Below are 22502 nucleotides of genomic sequence, written 5' to 3' on the forward strand. Positions count from 1 at the left end.
ACACTGCTGTCATCTTTCAAACATCAAAAATAATCGGGATCCAAAAGTGAAAATTCTAGGAGTTCATACAAACAATTTCGTTTATAAATTTCAAACAGTGTTAAAATTAATTCATCCTTTTCTTTTTACTATTCAGTGTGCCTAAACTAAGTATGAGTTCGTGAGCTCTTAACAGTAATGCTTGCTTAGGGGCGCCTGGGTGACTCAGTCCATTAAGGGGCTGCCTTCAGCTCAGGTCATAATCCCAGGGTCCTGGGATCGAGTCCCGCGTCCGGCTCCCTGCTCAGCGGGGAGTCTGCTTCTCCCTCTCCCTCTGCCCTTCCCCTGCTTGTACTCACTCTCTCGCTCTGAACAAATAAATAAATAAAATCTTTAAAAAAAAAAAAAAAGGCTCACAACAGAATGAGGTCAATCACTAAGGACCATTAATGCCAGGATGAGAAGTCTGAAACCTATCTTACAGGCAATGAGAGCCACCTCAAGTTTCAATGGAGGGCTTTCCCATGATCAGTGTGGTATTTTAGGAAGATTATTCTGGCATGGTAGGAGACTGAAAGAAGAGAGGAAGCTGCCACAATTCCACTCAGCCTCCCTGTCAGGGAGCTTTCCAGTTTTTACATCTGCTTTGAGAATAGTTACCCGTCTACAACAGTTTCTGGATGAGTATCTCCAGGATGTTCACTGCAGCACGTACTTTGTTCATTTGGAAGAGATCACAGATAACCGAATAGCAGGCTGACATATTCAAGCTCTGTGTCTCAATGAGCTTAAAGAAGACAAGTCTTTACTCAGCCCACACCCCCTGCATAAGCAGGAGATGCCCCCCACTCTGCTCACTCCTCCCTTACCTCCAGACAAAACACCTGCATCACCAGCTCACCTCATTTTGTTCCCATCAAGTCCGTTTATTAATATTCTTATGAGATCTGTGAGTACAACGTAAAGATCCTGATGCTGGTCCTTACGCTCTCTTGTACCTGACATCAGTGCTCACTCTAAGACCTGGAGCCTTCAGATCCTGGTGCTTTGCCTTTCTTTGGCTGTAAAGGCAATGGCCACATCTTTACAGCTGAGACAAAGACCAATTTTTTGCATCCTGGGTCTCTACTCTTTACCTGTAGGGCTTCATCCTCTGTGACAGATGTTGTTGCCATGTGAGCACAGTGAGTTGCTTCTACTCTTCAAAGCACTGCAAATATGGGGGCAAGTCTGTGTATTCTGCAAAATGGCATCTTGAGAAAGAAGCCTAAAATGCACCCACTCCCTTTCTGTGCTTGGCAAAAACATAACCACCAGCATAAAACTAGGATATTGAGCCTCTAACAGTTCAGTCTCAGACTTACCTTTATTTTATTAAACACTTTAAAGGATATACAGTTAATGATATAACTTCCCACTCAAATATTATCACTCTCCTAATACCTCCAAATCAAATCCTTCAAAAGGAAAGAAATGAATACTTTGTGGGTGTCTTGGGTACCAGGCCCTCCTCTGAGCAGTTTCCCTACATGATTCATTTCATCTTCAAAACAACCCTTTTAGGTGTGTACTACCCCCATTTTACAGATGAGGAAACTAAGGTTGAAGAAGGTTAAGTCACTCGGCCAAGGTAAGAGAGAATGTAAGCAGTGGACCCAAGATTCAACTTCGCCCCATCTTCATTGTACTAGCCGGCCCGCCTCACCTTCACATGCCTTCCAGGCTCTGAACAGTGTAGCCCCACACTGCCTCCCCAACCAAGGACACATTTTCACAGCTCTTATTTTGTTACCGACACATCAAAGTTGTTTCTCCGACCTAATTTTATTATTTCAAAAAAAATAACGTCCTAGAAAACCAACTGACAATAGTTGCTAAGGCTGAATACACACATATTTTACAACCCAGCCATTCTACTCATGGGTAAATACCAACAGAAACATGCAGGTATCTTTAAATTTTTTTTATTTGAGTAGAGTTGACACAGTACGTTGCATTCGTTTCGGGCATACAACAGAGTGAGTCACCTTCTCTAAACATGATTGCTGTGCTCATCACAAATGTAACGACCATCTGTCACGGAAGGGATAAATATTTACACAAGGAAAATATAAATAGCAATAAGAATGGGCAATCTGCAACACCACACACATATGAATCTCACCAATGTAATGCTGAGCGAGAGGAGATGGACACAAAAAAGGACATACTCTGTGGTTTCATTTACATGAAGTTCAAAAGCAGGCAAAATTTTACCTAGCATAGAAGGAGTTAGGATAGCAGTCCCCCAGGTGCAGGGGAACAGATGTGACGGGGGGGGGGGGGGGGGGCACATGTCGGGCCTGATATGCGAGCACAAGTCAAGGTCCTGGCACCAAAGGGTCAGAATCACTTGAGTTCTTCAAAGCCACGCCCTCACCGTGGAGGGTGGGGGGGAAAGCCAGTTTTACTCATCAAGAATGTTCTTGATAGGAAAAAAAAAAGAAGAAGAATGTTCTTTATTTTATGTTCTTTTTTTTTTACTTTATTTATTTATTTGAGAGAGAGAACAAGTGGGGGGAGGGGCAGACAGAGAGGGAAAAGCAGACGCCCTGCTGAGCAGGGACCAGGCCCAAGACTGAATGGTCACAATAGCCAAACTCCACAGAAGGATAAATTCCCGATGAAGGCAAGTCTCCTGCGCCGAGGTCAGAGCCCAGTGGGGAAAAAATGGAATGAATTATCTGGACTGATGGTCCTGAAAATCTTGAATACCCAGATTCCCCTGAGCCCTCTGGCCTACAGAAGTAGCCCAGTCCTTCCCATTAAGAGCTAACCTCTCATTCCCCCTTGCTTGGAGATGATGCAGAGGCCGCTCCCCCACGAGACAATGTTCACCCACCCACCCCCATCTCTGCAGGGGGTGTGCATCCTCAGGACCTGTCCTTCCCAGCCACCAGGATTTTAATCTCCAAATGGTGATCTAATCTTAAAATTAGTATTGAGTCACAATATAACCCATTGAGCCTGATAAGGAAGGAAAGGGACTATAGCCCAAAGAAGCTAGCATGTGCCAGCAAAAGCCAGGAGAGCACTGGTAAGATTGGGTTCTAGAGTGTTTGATCAAGAGGACTGGAACATAAGTTGAAGAAGGGAGAGTCCATCCACCTGCAAGCACCTTCCCAAGATACAGGATTTAAAACTGCATTAAGAATATTAGTTGGCAGGGTGCCTGGGTGGCTCAGTCGGTTAAGCGTCTGCCTTTGGCTCAGGGCATGATCCCAGGGTCCTGGGATCCAGTCCTGCATCGGGCTCCGTGCTCAGCAGGGCGTCTGCTTCTCCTTCTGCCCCTCTCCCACCGCCCATGCGCACCCACTCACTCGCTCGCTCTCACGTGCGCGCGCTCTCTCTCTCTCTCGCAAAAATAAATAAATAAAATCTTTTTAAAAAGAATATTAATTGGCAGGGCACCTAGGTGGCTCAGTCAGTTAAGTATCCAACTCTCAATTTTGGCTCAAGTCATGATCTCAGGGTCGTGAGATTGAGCCCCATGTCAGGCTCCACACTCAGCAGGGGGTCTGCTTGAGATTCTCTCTCCCTCTTTCTCTGCCCTTCCCCACCCACGCTCTAAAAAATATTAATAAAAATCTTTAAAAAAAAAGAGGTGGGGGGAAGGGATAATTGGGTGATGGGCTTTAAGGAGGGCACTTGATGTAATGAGCACTGGGTGTTATATGCAACTGATGAATCACCAAATTCTATCTCTGAAACTAATAAAAAAAATAGTCATTCTTAAAAAAAGGAATATTAATTGGCAAGCTATAGTTTGGGATTAATATTCTCAGTACATACATGATCGGACAAAAGATTTGTATCTAGAATACATAAAGAGCTTCTACAACTTCATAATAAGCGGACAACCCAATTTTTTTAAAGGGCCTGAGTGGACAATTAACAAAAGACAACTGAATGACCAGCGAGCACATGAAAATGGTCTCAGCATCATACATCATCAGCAGAATGCAAATTAACCACAAGGAGATACCTCTACCCCCCTTTAGGATAGTTCATATGAAAAAGACTGACATGTTCACTTCAGCAGCACATATACTAAAACTGGAACAATACAAAGATTAACATGGCCCCTGTGCAGGGATGACATGCAAAAAGACTGACATCACCAAGTGTTGGTGAAGATAAGAAGCAACTGGAACTCTGATATTTTGCTGGTAGAGTGTACAACCGCACAAACACTTTGAAGAACTCTTAAGCAGGTTGTTGATTTAAATTCAGCAATCCTACTCCTAGGTATTTATCCAATGGAAATAAAAATGTACATCCACAAAAAGCCTTGTACAAGAATGTTCATAGGAGTTTTATTTATATTAGTGACAACATTGAAAATAGCCCAGGTGTCCATTGGCACAGAGATCAACTGTGGCAGAATCATGTAAAAGAACTGTACACTTGGTGCGCCTGGGTGGCTCAGTCGTTAAGTGTTTGCCTTTGGCTCAGATCATGATCCCAGGGTCCTGGGATCAAGCCCTGCATCGGGCTCCCTGCTCCGCGGGAAGCCTGCTTCTCCCTCTCCCACTCCCCCTGCTTGTGTTCCCTCTCTCGCTGTCTCTCTCTCTGTCAAATAAATAAATAAAATCTTAAAAAAAATAAAGAACTGTACACTTGAGATCTATGCATTTCACTATATATAAATTATACCCTGATTAGTGTAAATAATCAAACCCCATTCTTCTTTCCAAACCTTTTCCTCCTATTTTTTAAAAGATTTTATTTATTTATTTGTCAGAGAGTGAGAGGGAGCACAAGCAGGCGGAGGGGCAGAGGCAGAGGGAGAAGCAGACTCCCCACTGAGCAAGGAGTCCAATGCGGGACTCTATCTCAGGACGCTGGGATCATGACCTGGGCCGAAGGCAGACGCTTAACCAACTGAGACACCCAGGCGCCCCTCCTCCTATTTTTTATCTTAGTTAGCACATCACCATTTATTTCATAGTCTTCAAGCTCAACTCGTTCTAGACTTCTCTCTTCCTCTTCCTGCCACCTTCATCTACTCTATTACCAAACCCTTTAGAGTTAACTCTGACTCTCAGATATGTCCCCTTATTTCATTACTAATGACCCAGGCTTAGTTCACACCCCTGGATTAATGAAATAGACTATAATAACTGGACTTAGACTTTCCTAATTAATTCTCTACAATGCTGGGGTGCCTGAGTGGCTCAGTTGGTTAAGTGTCTGCCTTCAGCTTAGGTCATGATTCTGGAGTTCCATGATTGAGCTCCGCGTCAGGCTCCCTGCTCAGCCAGGATTCTGCTTCTCCCTCTCCCTCCGGCCTTCCCACCACTCTCTCTCTCTCTCAAATAAATAAAAAGATCTTTAAAAAAAAAATTTCTCTACAATGCCCTCTGGCCTCCCACCATTCTCTCTCTCTCAAATAAATAAAATCTTTAAAAAATTTTCTCTACAATGCCAACAGAGTGATCTTCCTAAAATTCATAATTTATTATATCACTCCCTCATTAAACATTCTTCAGCAGATTTACGCTACCTGTAAAAGAACATCTAAACTCCTAGCAGAACAACAAACCAAGTGCTACCTGGTCTCCAGTCTACACGCCCAAGTAATGTAATGTCCCAAGTCACCTAGCCCCCAAGTAGAGGCCTGGCAATTCTCGTTTTCTATCTGGTGAACTATGCGTTCATGTTTCCAGTTCATGTGGGATATCTTGGATTTCATAATCATCTCCATCCTGTAACAAAAGCTCATCCTCCCGACTCCCTGCCTCAGGGAGAGGAGTCTCCATCTCCAGCCAAGACTCAAAGTGTGGAGGGACCAGCTGGTCCCTTCCCTCCTTTCCCACATCAGGTGCAAAAGTCCTGCCCATTCAGCCTCAACAGCACCCATTGCTGCTAACTAGCTGCCTTTTTTTTTTTAGAGAGAGAGAATGAGAGCATGCGAGCATGCAAAGTGGGGAGCAGCCCAAATCAAGAGTCAGATGCTCAGCTGACTGAGCCACCCAGGCACCCTATAGCTGCCTTTTCTTTCTTCTTATTCATTCATTCATTCATTCATTCATTCATTCATTCATTCATTTATTTATTTATTTGACAGAGAGCAGGAGAGTTTTATGTATTTATTTATTTGACAGAGAGAGTACAGGAGAGCACAAGCAGTGGGAGTGGCAGAGGGAGAGGGAGAAGCAGGCCTCCGCACCGAGCAGGGAGCCTGATGTGGGGCTTGATCCCAGGACTCTGGGATCATGACTTGAGCTGAAGGCAGTCACTTAACCAACTGAGCCACCCAGGAGCCCCTAGCTGCCTTTTTCTAATGTCAAGGCCATATCTCCTCTCTTTAAGATTACAGCTGTTCTCTCTCTCTTTCTCTCTCTCTCTTTTTACAGCTGTTGTCTCTTACTTAGCCAGTTTACTCTACTTCAAATGCAACTTGGAGGATTTATATCCAACGCATTGACATCACACATGGCTCAGATTTTCAGTATCCCAGAAATTTCCACTTTCCCTGGGGATCACCATAGCTATTGCTTTAACTGGAGTTTTGTATCACAAACTTCAAAAAGATTAGCTATAACATGAGGACTCTTGGTGATCAAATCAATTGTCGATTTTCATGATTCACTTGATCTCAAAGTTAAGATTAGAGGCCGGCCTAACATCAAAACAAAGGCTTTTTTTCACCTCATTGAGTATGTTTGAGCAAAAATGGAGCTGCTTTTGTTGGGATGCTATCTATAAAAGAAATGTCCAGAGTGTGGCAGGTTATGAGATGCCTTATAACAAAGATATTTTTCTAATAGCCAATGCGCTGGATTAAAGGTGGCCATAAACTGACAGTGCTCCCATTAGCGGTGTCACTGCCTCTCAGATTTGGGCAGGTTCTATAACTGCGTTGACCAGCAGAATCCTGCAAGAGTGACGTCATGCCAGTTTCAGGCCCAGACCTTAAGAAACAAGCAGCTTCCTTTTCTTGTGTCTTGAAACAGTCTGTCTCGGAGTCCTCAGCCACCATGTGAGAATTCCAACTACCCTAAGGCCACCGTACTGGAGACACATATAGGGACGTCCTGAAGCTGCATGAATAGAGAGACATGCCTAGCCAGCCCCCAGTTGGGGTCTCAGACATCGAGAAGCATAAATGATTCCTCTGCACTGTGTTCTGTCTGAATTCCTGTCCCACAAAACTACGAGGAAATAACAAACTGATTGCTGTTTTAACTCATTTAGCTGTGGGGTAATTTGTTACCCAGAAATTGATAACTAATACAATACGAACCTGATAAAATTAGAAGCTTTAAACAGAATTCTCCATTCTACAGAAATATATTGCTAATGAAAATAATCTGATTATTATTTTCAGATAGCTTTATGACATTATAAAGCAAATCTATTAGATATGAAACAAAGATAAGAGTGGAAAGTTTGTATGTGGTTTTTAAAAAGAGACAATTAGAGGTGAATATTGGAATACTAACATATTTTGCTCTTCAGAAAGCATATCCAGAAGAACATGTCAAATTCCACTTCCAGATGATTCTTAAGTTTACACTTGGACAGACTCTTTTTCAAAACAAAGCATTCTGTTCATTTATTTATCCAATGAATATTTATTGGATACCTACCATGTGTCAGGTTCCATTCTGAATGCTAAAGATAGTGATGCATAAAACTGACAGTTCCTGTCCTCTGAGAGCTTACAATGAGTGGTAAAATATAAAAAGAGAAAACCAGTAAGCCACAGTTAGGCTCAAGAATAGGAAAATCATCTCAGTGGACAAGGTACAGAGATATACACAGCGGTGGCAAGAGGGCAGCCCCAGGCTTACTGGGGCCGAGGGATGGGTCCCAGCCCTGGCAAACAGGACCTCAATTACTATGGGATAAAGGACTCTTGCTTTCTGTAAGACTATAGTCCCAAGCCAAACTCAGAGTCTTGAGGCTCTTCCTCTTAAAAAGAAGCTGAAAAATCCCTAAAACTACATATAGTGTATATATATATATATATATATATATATATATATATATATATAATACATTGTATGTTAACTGATTTGAATTCAAATATAATTAATTAATTAATTAAAATAAAAGAAGCTGAAAAAGACAGCCACCAAGTGGGGCTAACTGCCCTGACTTCACAGAAGGCTATGGGTCTGCGGAGGTGAAGAACAGAGGATTCGAGCCTAGTTGGATTCAAGATTCCCAAATGTGATCACAGAACAAAGGCAACCAAGTATAGTAAGAAGATCTGGTTCTGGGCTGGGGGCAGACAGAGAAAATGTGATGTCAACTATTAAAACCAGAAAACGACCAGACAAGAAGGAAAGAGAAAACTCATCTGCAAAACTGTACATCTATTTATGAGAAACAGATACCACTGAAATTAAACATAACCAGAACCTCTAAAGTCTACTTAACATGATTTGTCTACATAGAAGAAAGCCATACCACTATTTTGTAAGGGAAATCTGTGCTTTCATTTGTCATCTATTGAGAGTTTTTATTATTGTTCCCAAGTGTTTAACGATTGCTATAGTGGGAAAACAAAAATTAGCAGCCTGCCAAGCACTTATGAGTCATGGCTGCTTATGAGTCTATTCCCCCTGACTAGCAGCCACTGTGCAGCATGGGAAAAGGACTGTGGGGCCCGCCCCAAATGAGGATGGCTCTCCTCTCTAAGGGGAGCCACTGGAACTCTAAAGAATGGACCAAAATTACCATAAAACTGCAGCTGTTCTCACACACAGATTCAACTACTTGAAAACAAAAATGAAACGAGTTTTTTGAGTCATAAATAAGTTTTTCATAACTTGATTGTGAGTAAAATAATTTCCTAACTGATGCCTTTTAAGTTCGGGGATGAATGGAGCACATCAGATTACCCTGGGTAACTTCTGCCTCCTTTATTAGTGAGGCAAATTAGTATCCAGGATCCAGCCATTTTATTCTTTAAAAAAAAAAAAAAAAGCAATTGAAGTAAGTATCTACCCACAGTTTGACAAGAATGTGGCCAGGAGGCAATATCAAATAGTCAAGAACACCACAAACTCTGAAGCCAGAATAATGAGATTCGGATCTTGACTCTTCCAGATAATAGGTGTGAAATCTCTGGGAGGCAACTTTGCTTCTCTGTGCCTCACTTTCTTCAAGCACTCACATACTATATTGGCACGCACCTACTACAGTTAAGGGGGTCTTCACAAATGAAACTGAGTAGCAGAACAATATTTTGATAAGAATATATTGTATTTTGATTTGCATCACGAAAAACTACAAACACATACCTTTCTGGTGCCTATCTAATAGAGCTGCCCCTAAGAACACTTTCATTTCTAGATGGGGCTGGGGACTTTGCTGTTTTTATTTTTAAATAGGTTATCTTTCATACACTCGGGAAGGAAGAACTGTATTTTCACCGAAAACTCCCCACCCAGGAAGAAGCAAACCACTCAGATGCAGCATCTTTTTTGCAGTAATGTTCCTGAGCATCTCCTGGGTGGTTGTCCCACTCCCGACAGGACTCGGGGACTCTGTCCTAAGTGAGCAGAGGGACGGGGGAAGATCATCCCACTCGGCACCCGCAACTTCCCTCCTTCCCTTCAGGCAGACCAGTGGGCGCAAATATAACGCCGGGCGCGCAATCGCAGCAACTCACTCACCTGCCGGCGGGAAGCAGCTCGGAGGTGGTCAGCAGCACCTCCCCAGGGCGTCCTGAGCCAGAAGGCGGGGCGAGGGGTGTGGCCGCGGCCGGGGCGGGGCTAGGGGGCCGAGTCACACCCACCGGACCTCGGGGCCGGCCCTCCCCCGCCCGCCTCACTGCGCCTGCGCCCGAAGACGCGGGGCAGGCTGGGAGGTAGCGCTGGACTGGTGCCCGGTGCGCCGGCCCGGTGCCTGGCGCACGGGCGAGCTACTTGTTGCGCTGCTTCAGCGTTAGCTTCGGCTTCGGCTCCTGCGCCCGCCTTCTCAGCCTCCCAGCCTTCCCAGTCCCCAACCCCCAGTCAAGAGAATGAACATAACCGTCACCCCCAAAAGTTTCCTTCTGCCCATTTGTAATCCCTCCTCCCAGGCACAGTCTACCATGACCACTCCTTACAAAACCATAGATCTGCTTTCAGTCACCATAGATTAGTTTGCGCTTTATGGAATTGTATGTAAGTGGAGTCATATACTATGGGCTTTGGAGAGCGTTCGAAATCAGGCTTAATTATTTTTAGATTCACCCATGTTGCTGAGTGTATCAATAGTCCATTCCTTTATAAGGATATAGCGCCATTTGTTTATCTAGTCACACATTGTTGGACTTTTGGGTTGTTTCCAGTTTCTGGCTACAATAAACAAAACTATCAACATCGATGTGCAAGTCTTTGTACGGATATATGCTTTTATTTAGATTAATCCCTACAGGTGAAATGACTGTCATTATGATGGGGTACGTCTAACATTTTAAGAAAACTGCCAAATTGTTTTTCAAAGTGGTTGTTCCATTTTACATTCCCACCAACAGTGAATGAGAGTTCTAGATTCTCCATATTCTCACCAAAACTTGTGAGACATTCCAAAAGATGTGTAGTGATATCTCCTTGTAGGTTTAATTTGCATTTATCTAAATGACTAATGAAATTCAACATCCTTTCATAAGCTTATTTGCCATCCAAGAGGCAATTCAAGTCTTTTGCCCATTTTTAAAAATTGGGTTCCTCATTCTATTACTAATCAGTGTTGCAAGTTCTTTACATAATGTAGGTATGTCTTTTCAAACATGTGATTTGTGAATATTTTCTTCCAGTCTATGGCTGGTACTTTCATTCTCTTGAAAGCATGTTTCAAAACAGACATTCTTAATTTTGATAAAGTTTAACACATTTTTATTTGTGTTTTTGTGTCAAATCTAAGAGATCTTTGCTAACCCAAGGTCCCAAAGATTTTGTCTGTTTTTTCTCTACAAGTTTCATAGTTCTAAATTTTAAACTTATGATCATGATCTATGCTACATTAATTTTTATATATAGTGCAAGAGATGGGTTGAAGTTAATTTTTTTGCATATAGCTATCCAATTTTTTCAACCACTTGCTGAAAAAATTATCCTTTCTCCACTGAATTGCCTTTGCCAATTAGCTAAAAATCAATTGATTATATAAAGGTGGGTTTATTTATGGAATCTATTCTGTTCATTGATTTATCTATCATGACATTGATACCACATGGTCTTAATTACCATAGCTTTATAATAGGTCTTGAAATCAGATAATTTAAATCTTCCCACTTTGTTCTTTTTTCTCAAAGTGGTCTTAGTTATATCCTTTACATTTCTAAATGAATTTTAGAGTCAGTTTGTCGATTTCAACAACAACAACAACAACAACAAAAGCCGGCTGGGATTTTGATTGGAATTGCAAAGGATCTGTAGATCAATCTACATCAGACCTTAAAAATATTCAGTCTTCCAATCTATGAATATGGTATACATCTCTATTTACACAGGTATTCTGTAATTTCTCTCAGAAATGTTTGTAGTTTTCAGTGCACAGGCCTTGCACATCTTTTGTCAGATTTATCTCTAAGTTTTCATACTTTCAATGGAATTATAAATGGTATTATTTTTACATTTTTAATAGTTTATTGCTAATATATAGACATACAAATGATTCTTGTATGCTGATCTTGTATCCTGAAAACTTACAAAAACTTACTCGCTTATTAGTTTGAGTAGCTTTTTATACATGCCAGAACATTTTCTATACAGACAATCATACAATCAATGAATAAAGACCATTTCCTTCTTCCTTTCTAATCGAGATGACTTTTACTTCTTTTTCTCACCTTATTGCACTAGCTAGACTCTCCAGTACCATTTAATGGGGAATGGATTGTCTTTTCAATAAATATGGCTGGGTCAGTTGAATATTTATATGAGAAAGCACGAACCTTGACCCCTACCTCACACCAGACACAAAAATTAATTTGAGAAGCATGTGAAAGGTAAGACAATAATAGTATTAAAGAAAACATAAGAGATCATGTTAATGGGTAAGGGCAGCCAAAGATTTCCTTAATGGGACACAAATAGCAGTAACCATAGAAGATTACTACATTAATTCAATTTAATGTATAAATTAAATAAGCTTAACTTATATATTAATTAAGTTAATGAAACTTCTACTCATCAAAAGACACCATTAAGAAAGTGAAAAAGGGGCACTTGTGTGGCTGAGTTGGTTAAATGTCCAACTCTTGGTTTCAACTCAGGTCATGATCTCGTGGTCATGGGATCGACCCCCATGTCAGGCTCTGGGCTCAGCATGGAGTCTGCTTCAAGATTTCTCTCCCTCTCCCTCTCCCTCTCTCTCTCTCTCTCTCTAATAAATAAATAAGTAAATAAAATCTTAAAAAAAAAGAAGTGAAAAAGTAAGTGACAGACCAGCAGGATATGTTTGCAAAACATATATCTGACAAGGACTCCTATAAATTAATAAGAAAATATCTGGATTAATTTTAAGGAAGGGGAGGGACAGAAGACTTGCACTGACCTTCACAAAAGAGAATGTCCCAATGGCCAATAAGCAGATGAAAAGGCATTCAACATCATTAGTCATCAAGGAAATGCAAATTAAAACCACAATTGATTTTCCACTATAAACCAGCACTCTCGACCCCCACCATGGTGCAACCAGTTTGGAAAATTGGCAGCATTTACTAAAGCTAAACATACATGGGGCACCTGGGTGGCTCAGTTGGTTAAGTGTCTGACTCTTGATCTCAGCTCAGATCTCAGGGTCGTGAGTTCAAGCCCTGCATTGGGCTCCCCTCTGGGCATGGAGCCTACTTAAAAAAAAAAAAAAGTAAACATACATATTTATCCTATGACCTAGCAGTTCCATTTCTGAGCATATGCCTGATACAAATGAGTGCTTATGTCTACGGAAATACATGTAGATGAGTGTTCATAGAAGCTTTATTTGTAATGACCAAAAACTAGAAGCAACCCCAATTCCATCAACAATAGAATGAGTGACTGTATTTTGTTATATTCATGTAATGAAATACTCTTGTATGGAATGGAGTACTGCAATAATGAAAAAGAACAAACTATATCTGCACGCAAGCACATGGATGAATATCACAAATGTAATGCTGACCAAAACTAGCCAGCCACGAAAGGTTACACCTGTATGATTCTACTCACATAAAGTTCATAAAGAGGCAAAACTGCCCCATGGTTATTTTTGATGGGGGCGTTGATAACAACTGGGACAGAGGACAAGCAAACCTCTTGGGGTACTAGAAATGATCTATATCTTTATCTGTGCGGTGGCAAAGCAGAAACATACACATGTAAAAATATACTGTGCTCTACACATAAGATTTATGTGTTTTACATAAGTTAAATCAACATAAAAGAAAACTAAAGTATCTGTTTCTGAACGTAATTATTCAATTCTATTGATATGGATGGCTATTTCTGGGCCAAAGTTGTACTCTTAGTCACTATAATTTCTAGTAGGTTTGATGTCTACAAAATAAGTCCAACTCTTTTTCTTTCAAAAATCTCTTGCACATGTATGCTTCCTGGTGAATTTTGGATCAATTTTTCAAATTCCTTAGAAAAATTCTATTGGGATTTTTATTGGACTTATGCCACATTTGTAGTTTAATTGGAGACCATTTATATCTCTACAATATTGACTCTTTTCATCCAATCAACCTGGTTCATTTTTTCAGGAATTTCAGTCAAGTTTTAAGGTATTCTTCATGCAGGGCTTGAATATTTTTTGTATATTATTATGTATATTATGTCTATTAAGTAATTATGGTTTCTGTTGCTATTATGAAAAATATTTATCCTATTACATTATGTAATCATTGCTGGTACATTAAAAGACTTTTTAAAAAATATATCTGGCCACTTTGCTGAACGTCTTTATTCATTTTCATTGAACAAAGTACTATAGTTTTTCATATGACTCTTTTAACTTCTAGGTGTAGGTAAAGTATTAAACCCTTTTCTCCATTGTATGAGAGTCTGACTTTTGGTTAATTTCCTATGTTTTCATAATAAAAAAATAGAAAAAATTTTTTTTCTATGTTTTCCTGGAAACAGATAAAGATGGTATATGTCAACTACGTTACTAGGCAACATGGCTTATGATAAAAATGACCCCTGGTTTGTAACTCTTCTCTGGACTGGGAGTCACCGTAGCCTTGGGTTCCTTTTCTAACCTGCAAGTCCCTTGTGGGGACCCTGGAAGCCATGCCTTTGCAGTTGTTTCCAGAGATCCTTGTTTGCTGGAGAGGGGGGGCGCATGAAATCAGGGCAACTTGTGCACCTGCCCTGTGGAGATCTTGTCTTCTTGCACCTGAGCCATCGGCTGAGTGAACTGCTCCAAAGATTCCTGCTGTGGGGATTAGCTGACAGTGACTTGCTGGCCTGTGTGGCTCCTGTCCTATGTCTTCTGAATAGGCCAGTGTCGTGTGTGGCTTCCAGTAGCCTTATGAGTGTGCATATTAGGTTGAATCTAAGAAGACCTTCCCATGGCATTGCAGAGTGATGGCAGCAGTAGGGCAGAAGGAAATGCTAACATGAGGCATTGAATGTCTGGGTGGAAGAGTACTTTTACCCATTCCCTGATATAGAAAACTTGGAGGCACGGGGACAGATGCAGGTTGGAGAAAAAACAAATTCATCCTGAGAGAAGAAACTGCTTGCTCATGGTCCATGGAAGGGACCTGGCCAGAAGCCCAGCTGGGCTACATGGATGTCTAACCGGGTGGGTGGTGGAGGGGGGCTGCGCAGACAAGAGAATGAACTCGAAGACCCCATACTTGTGGTGGGACTGCCAACCCCATTCAAGCTTTAATCTACGTGGAGGAATGTTTGAGAGCACCCAAGCGAGCCAAGGGCAAAGGCGGACACATGGCCGTGTGGTGGCCAGCAGGTGCAAGCAGGGCTACAGTGACAACAAGGTTTGGGGCCACCAGTAAAAGGTTAAAGAAAGCTCTCTGGATGTGGAAACGGAAACCCCAGGCCAACACCGGAGTCTGACAAAAGCGCTGTGCTTCGGTGGGTTTAGTGCAACACCGGAGCCTGACCAGTGTCCTCTGCTGCCATCTAGTGAAAGTTGATGGGAATGCAAACATTTTCTAAAACGCCAGACGCAAGATTTTTAAAGCAGTAATTGGTTATTTTAAAGGCCAAAGACGTACTTTCAGGATGGATAAAACCCTTGATTTACACAGCATATGGGGGGTGGGGGATTACTTTTCTAAAAAGCTTAAATTTCACTGTAGTATATTCGGTTTGTTAAAAACGATCCTGTATGGGGCTCCTGGGTGGCTCAGTGGGTTAAGCCTCTGCCTTCCGCTTAGGTCATGATCCCAGAGTCCTGGGATCCAGCCCCGCATAGGCTCCCTGCTCAGCGGGGAGCCTGCTTCTCCCTCTTCCCCTCCTCCTGCTCCTGCTTGCTCTCTCTCTCTGACAAAAAAAAAAAAAATCATGCAATATCATTTGATGTAAAATTCCTAGGATTCCCAGAACAAAAAGGGTATTGTAGGAACTATAAAGACAGATGGCCAAAGACCATTCCAGTTGCATAGGGTATGGAGGGGACCTCCTTATTCTACTGGTAATATAAATTCTGGTGATCGAAAGACGTGCTAACTTGTCCTTTTCTTTGTTAAAAGTTTTCAACAGGGGCGCCTGGGTGACTCAGTGAGTTGAGCGTCTGACTCTTAGCTCAGCTCAGGTCTTGCTCTCAGGGTTGTGAGTTCAAGCCCCATGTTGGGCTCCACGCCGAGCATGAAGCCTACTTTATTTTTTTTATTTTTTTTTTTTTTTGAAGCCTACTTTAAAAAAAAAAAAAAAATTTGCTCAACAAGTCATGGGGGGTAGACTACTGGCAAAGGTTTAACAAAACGCTTCTGCATGAGAATCTAATCCTAGGTTTATTTCCCTGAGAGTATATGTCAACTACGTTGCTAGGCAACATTGCTAACAGTAAAAAGATCATTGGTAAATGATCTGGACTGAAAGATAATTACCTAATGGGAAAACCACTGTTTGGGGTTTCCTGAGTGTAGAACTCTTGTAATTGGGCACGTCTCTTGCAGAGACCCTGGAAGCTATGCCTCTAGAATTGTGAGTTTACCTCCCGTGAGGCATGGGCATTTAAATCAGAGCAGCTCTCGTAAAGGCCAGATGTGGATCTTGCCTCCTTGCACCCACAGAGTATCCTGTGGCAAAGCACACTCGCTGCAAGAGCCCCCGGAGCTGCCCTGCTGACTGCTGTGGTTCTTGCCCTCTATCCTTCTACTGGCTGAGTGTGGCCCGCGGTCATCTTGCGAGCCTGAACAAGCCTAAGAACGCCCCTGATGGGCCTTGCATGGGTAATTACATCCGCCGCCAAAAGGAGTTTTTTTCTTCTCCTTTCCATAACTACACTCATTTCCTTTTCATTTGTAATTTGTTATAATTTGTTGAATTATAGTGAATATAATGGTGGGGGAAAGGGGTTCAGTGAGTGAAGATGAGAGAGGGAAGGCCTTTTCCCCTCATTTTATTTTTTCACTTTTTATTATGAAATAATTTTGAACTTACAGAAAAGTTGCAAAAAGAACATAAAGAACTCCTAAAGGGGTGCCTGGCTGTCCCCGTCAGAAGAGCATACAACTCTAAATCTCTAGGTCATGAGTTTGAGCCCATCAGAAGTAGAGATTACTTAAATAAATAAGACTTTAATGGGGGCGCCTGGGTGGCTCAGTCGGTCAAGCGTCTGTCTTTAGCTTGGATCGTGATCCCAGGGTCCTGGGATCGAGCCCCACGTTGGGCTCCCTGCTTGGTAGGGGGCCTGCTTCTCCCTCTCCCTCTGCCACTCCCCCTTGCTTGTGCTTGCGCACTCTCTCTCTCTCTCTCTCTGTCAAATAAATAAAATCTTTTTTAAAAAAAGACCTAGAAAGATTTCACAGATTCACTGTTAATATTTTGCCATATTTGCTGTATTTTATTTTTATTTTCTCTCTACATTTAGTGTTATTATTATTATTATTTGAGAATAAGTTAGAGCTGTCTTATCCCTTTACTCTTAAATATTTTATTGTGAATTTCCTAAAAACAAGACACCTACTTGCATAATCTCAGTATAATTCTCAGAGTGGGAATTAACATTAATATAACACTATTACCTAATTGACAGACCTATGAAAATTTCACCAATTATCCCAATATTGTACTTTATAGCGTATTTTTTCCTGGTCTTAGATCCAATCTTTTAGTTGTCACATTGCTTTTGGTTGTCTTGTCTCTTTATTCTTCTTTAGTTGGGAAGAGCTCCTTAGCCCTTTTTTGTCTCCCATAGCATGGGAAGTTTGAAGAGTACAGGGCTTGTTTTGGCAGAATGCCTATCCGTTTGGATTTGTCTGATGTTCCCTTATGGTCAGATTCAGGTTTGGGGCCCCACACTTTAGGGAGCTCCACTCTGACCCTCCTCGAGTTCTATCTCCCAAGTCTAGAGCCGAAGAGGCAAGCCCATGAGAGCCTGCCTACTCCCTCTTCTAGACTGAATGTCAGCAAACCTTTTCTTTAAAGGAACAGAGAATAAATAAATACTTTAGGCTTTGCAGGCCCTAAGATCTCTACTGTAACTACTCAACTGTACCATTGTAGCAAAAAAGCAGCCATAGGGGCGCCTGGGTGGCTCAGTCGTTAAGCGTCTGCCTTCGGCTCAGGTCATGACCCCAGGGTCCTGGGATCGAGCCCCGCATCGGGCTCCCTGCTCAGCGGGAAGCCTGCTTCTCCCTCACCCACTCCTCTGCTTGTGTTCCCTCTGTCGCTTCTCTCTGTCAAATAAATAAAATCTTAAAAAAAAAAAAAAGAAAGCAGCCATAGATAATATGCAAATGAATGAGTGTGGGTGGGACTCAAATAACATTTTATTTACAAAAACAGGCTGAGGGGGGCACCTGGGTGGCTCAGCTGTTTAAGGGTCCAACTATTGGTTTCAGCTCAGGTCATGATCTCAGAGTTATGAGACTGAGCCCCCGCTAAGGGCTCTGCGCTTAACAGAGTCTGCTTGAGATTCTTTCCCTTTCCCTCTGTCCCGCCCCCTGCTTTAGTGTGCTCACTCTCTCTCTCTCTTCTCTCTCTCTCTAAAATAAATAAATAAATCTAAAAAAAACAAACAGGCAGTGGGGGCACCTGGGTGGCTCAGTTGGTTAAGCAACCAACTATTGATCTCAGCTCAGGTCTTGATCTCAGGGTTGTGAGTTCAAGCTGCGCATTGGGCTCCATGCTGGGTGTGGAGACTACTTAAAAAAAAAAAAAAAAGCAGGCAGAGAGCCTAGATTTGGCCCAGGAGTATGGTTTACTGAGCCCTAATCTAATCCATGCCCTGGCCACCCAGAGCTCCAACATGCCATACCCAAACAGACTCATGCCCACTACCAGGCTTAGTCTGTGTGGGCCTCTCTTCCCCAAGTCCGCCGTCCTAAGGGTGTGCGCTTCCCTAGCCTCGAGTGTGACCAAAAGGTGGCAGTTTTGAGGAATACGAACAGATTAGAACACACAGTTGCATGTGAAGGGGAGGCCTTCCCTGTGTGGGAAAGGACTGAGAGCGGGAAGAGATGCGGGAATGGACTACGGTGGGGGGTGGCTGTCCCCACTTCACCATGTTCCAGTGTGGGACTCCAAGGAATCTGAGAATTTTACTTTTGAAACTGGCCTTGGTTTTGAACCAGCTTGGTTTGAAGGTATAGTTTATTCAGAGAAAAAGAACATATTTTACTTAACCATTTATTACTTGAACTGTAACTTTTAAACATTTAGATATATGGGACATGGTCTCCATTTATATTTTGCCTTTGCCCCATAATGCAAGGGGCAGCCTGTGCAAAAGTAAGAACAATTCTCAGAACGACCTCAGCCAGGCCGAACGGGTCCCCACGGATGCTCACCTGCAAAGGGAATCTGCAGGTGGCACCAATCTCCTTGCCCCTGGGAAAGCCTGCAATGATCTGTAGGCAATGCTGCTCAGCCTCCTTTGCCTTCAGCCACAGGCTCCAGGCTCAGTGCTCATATTCTCAACAACAGAACGGTGAGGACTCCACACTGGCCAGTCCCTCACTGTTCCTGTCATATACTTCTGGAGTTTCTTTTCTTTCCAGTTAATTTCTTTGAACCTCTTGGTATTTGATAGTACGTCTTGTGGCAGATGTAAGACCTCTGAGAGTTTTTTTGTCTCCCTCTCTCGTTCATTTAACATACGGCCACCACCACCGTGACCACCACTGCCGCCACCATGACCACCACCACCATGATGACCATGACTGCCACCACCATGACCACCACCACCACTACGATGACCATGACCACCACCACCACCACCACCACCACCACGACCACCACCACCATGATGACCATGACTGCCACCACCATGACCACCACCACCACTACAATGACCATGACCACCACCACCACCACCACAACCACCATGACCACCACCATGACCACCACCACCTTAACTACCACCACTGTCTCTGCTCAGCACAGAGCCTTTAAAGCACATTTCCCTCACCTAGAACACTCCAAAGCCAGAAGATATTGTAGGGAATTGCCTTCTTCCTGACACTAGAGCATACTCACGTCCAAGACACTTTGGGATTCCAACTAACTACATAAATAAACACCAATATGTGCCCAGATCTTGTAAGTGGTGAAGTGTATCTGGAAAGATGACTGGTTCTTTAAAACATTACCCCATGAAATACCTCTAATTTTTAATATTTTTGTAGAGGTGGGGCGCCTGGGTGGCTCAGTTGGTTAAGCGACTGCCTTCGGCTCAGGTCATGATCCTGGAGTCCCGGGATCGAGTCCCGCATCAGGCTCCCTGCTCAGCAGGGAGTCTGCTTCTCCCTCTGACCCTCCTCCCTCTCATGCTCTCTGTCTCTCATTGTCTCTCTCACAAATAAATAAAATCTTAAAAAAAAAAAAAAAATTTTGTAGAGGTAAGTGATGTGCATTGGTCTAAATATCATCATTTTCAATAAAGTAATACTTTCGGCAAGGCATCCAATAACATGTAAATTTAAGAATTACTGCTATGTAATTTACATAATGACTAGAATATAGTAACATATAATTTGCTGTTATATAATTTACTGTTCTTTTCATTATTTTGCTCAATTTTTTTACTTTTGTTCTAAAATTGTTTTCTATAAACTCTGAAAGTTGTTCTATTGTAATTTGTTTCTTTTTATGATGCTTTGAATCTCCAGGAGAAGGCCATTTTATGAAAGTGTTTTGCAGTACTATATTGATGAGTTACTCTATCATTTTTATTTGCCAATAGTTACACCTATACTTATCATAATTTACTTATTTATATCTTCAATAACTCAGGTCACTGTCAGAACACATAAGATATGAGGTAGAGCAAAAATGAATTTTGCATACAAAGATACAGAGCTGTATCAGTTACCAAGTGAATGACTTTCTCTTCTAGCTGCGGTAGACAGAACTGAGGTTTGGAATGAGAAGCTGTGAGTGCTGGTCTTGGCTCAGCCATTAACCGCCTGAGGTCAAAACCACCACCCTGCCTGGCGCTCAGTTTTCTTCCCACTGTAAAGAGAGGAGCATGATCACACTGGCTTTCCGCTCTGCAATGCAGGTCATAGGAAGATCAAATGATAAAATGCTTTACTACTGGTACGTTCGTGGGCTGGTTGTTATCATTTCGTGGCATGCCAAAGCTGTCCGTGGGATCGTGATCCCTAATGCTGTGGTCGCATTGCTTTTCTTTGACAGATGTTATCAGAACAAATAGCAGTCCTCTCTCTCTTTATTGGAATCCTACCTTGGGAATGAGTGCCTTCTTAAATTGTGTGTGTTGGGTGCCTGCCTTGCTCCACCTTAGCCGTGGCCCTAGTGCCCTGGGAGAGATGCTTACAAAGCTTGCAGATACAGAATAAACCATTGGAGTTGTTTCCTGGCCTATGGTGCTCTGGTTACTGAAGCTCCATCACAGAGGGGTTGGCCTTCTGCATTCCTCTGTATTGAGCTAACCATGGACCTAGAAGTCATTAGATTTTAACTTGTGGCTGCCCACAGATTAAATCTCCCCTCTCTGCAAACTTTACATCTATGCATACACTTTAGGGAAAAAAATCACAAGAGCAGCTATGAAGCTGTATTGTAGATTCTCTTTTGTTTTTTGGTGGGTTTTTTTTTTGGCAGGGGAGAGCATGCAAGCAGGCAGGAGTGGGAGGGAGGGGCAGAGGGAAAGGGAGAGAGAGAATCTTAAGCAGGCTCCATGCCCAGAGTGGGACCCGTCACAGGGCTCGATCTCATGACCCTGAGATCATGACTTGAGCCGAAATCCAGAGTCAGAGCCTTAACTGACTGAGCCACCCAGGTGCCCCTGTAGATTCTCTTTTGAATCTTGGACCTGGGGTTGATGTATCTCACCAAGTTGGGGAATCTTGAACACTGGTATTTGTTCTTTTTTTCTTTTAATAATTTTTTTAAAGATTTTTTATTTATTTATTTGACAGAGAGAGACACAGCGAGAGAGGGAACACAAGCAGGGGGAGTGGGAGAGGGAGAAGCAGGCTTCCTGCGGAGCAGGGAGCCCGATGCAGGGCTCGATTCCAGGACCCTGGGATCATGACCTGAGCTGAAGGCAGACGCTTAACGACTGAGCCACCCAGGCGCTCCTTGAACACTGGTATTTGGAATATATTTTCTCCCCCGTTCTTTTTTTCGTCTCCTTTTGGGACTCCAAAGGCACATATAATAGACCCTTTGATATTGTCCCAAAGGTCACTGAGATTCTATTCATCTTCTTCAATCATTTTTTCCCTATATTTCATTTGAGTAATTTCTACTGACATGTCTTCCAGTTGACTCTCTGGCATTCAGCAGTTCCAAGTCTGCTCAATTAGGCCATCCAAGGGATGTTTTTGATTTCTGATCACTCTCAACCCTGGGCTTACTTGTAAGTCACGATCCTTTTGGTTTTCAATAGAAAGATGTAGGACTTCACTGAGCCCCTCCTACCTGTCAGGACTTGAACTTCAAACTAGTATAGACATTTCTGCCTAAAATTCTAGCCAAAACTTTCAGCTGGGTTCCCTGAGGTCTTGCCATGTGCATGTTCCCCCTAGGAGTCAGCCAGAGATTACAGGGAATTTATATGCACATTTTGTAGTTTCTCCTTATGACTCTCTTTTTCTGGGCAGCCCCCCTTCAATTCCCAGCTGTTTTGGCAGCCCTAAAATCTAAGCTCCCTCTCTTCAGCTAATAAGACCTCCACTTGATATTTTAACTCTACTGGACCACGTCACATGTGTTCCTGAGAACTGGAAGTGCCCTCCGAGGAAAAGCCTAATAAATTGGAGCTAACCCTGTTTCCTTCCCTTCTTACAAGACTCATGTTCCCTTCAATTCCTGCCCACTTTAGGTTATTTTTCAGTGCCTTCAAGCAATAGCATTAAAAAATGTGGGGTTTTTTTTGGGGGGGGGCGC

The 22502-nt window shown here is 42.5% G+C and overlaps 1 non-coding gene and 1 pseudogene across 1 annotated transcript; one reads left to right on the forward strand and one right to left on the reverse strand.

Moving 5' to 3' along the window:
• LOC116623203 overlaps positions 1–19319 on the reverse strand; it is a 37919-nt pseudogene extending 18600 nt beyond the window's left edge.
• Positions 4047–4147, forward strand: LOC116623482. The gene has a single exon (XR_004297720.1). It is a non-coding gene; the product is annotated as a U6 spliceosomal RNA (small nuclear RNA).
• Positions 19320–22502: the final 3183 nt, after the last annotated feature.

Source organism: Phoca vitulina, unplaced genomic scaffold, assembly GCF_004348235.1.
Source record: "Phoca vitulina isolate PV1807 unplaced genomic scaffold, GSC_HSeal_1.0 scaffold58, whole genome shotgun sequence".
Classification (NCBI taxonomy): Eukaryota; Metazoa; Chordata; class Mammalia; order Carnivora; family Phocidae; genus Phoca; species Phoca vitulina.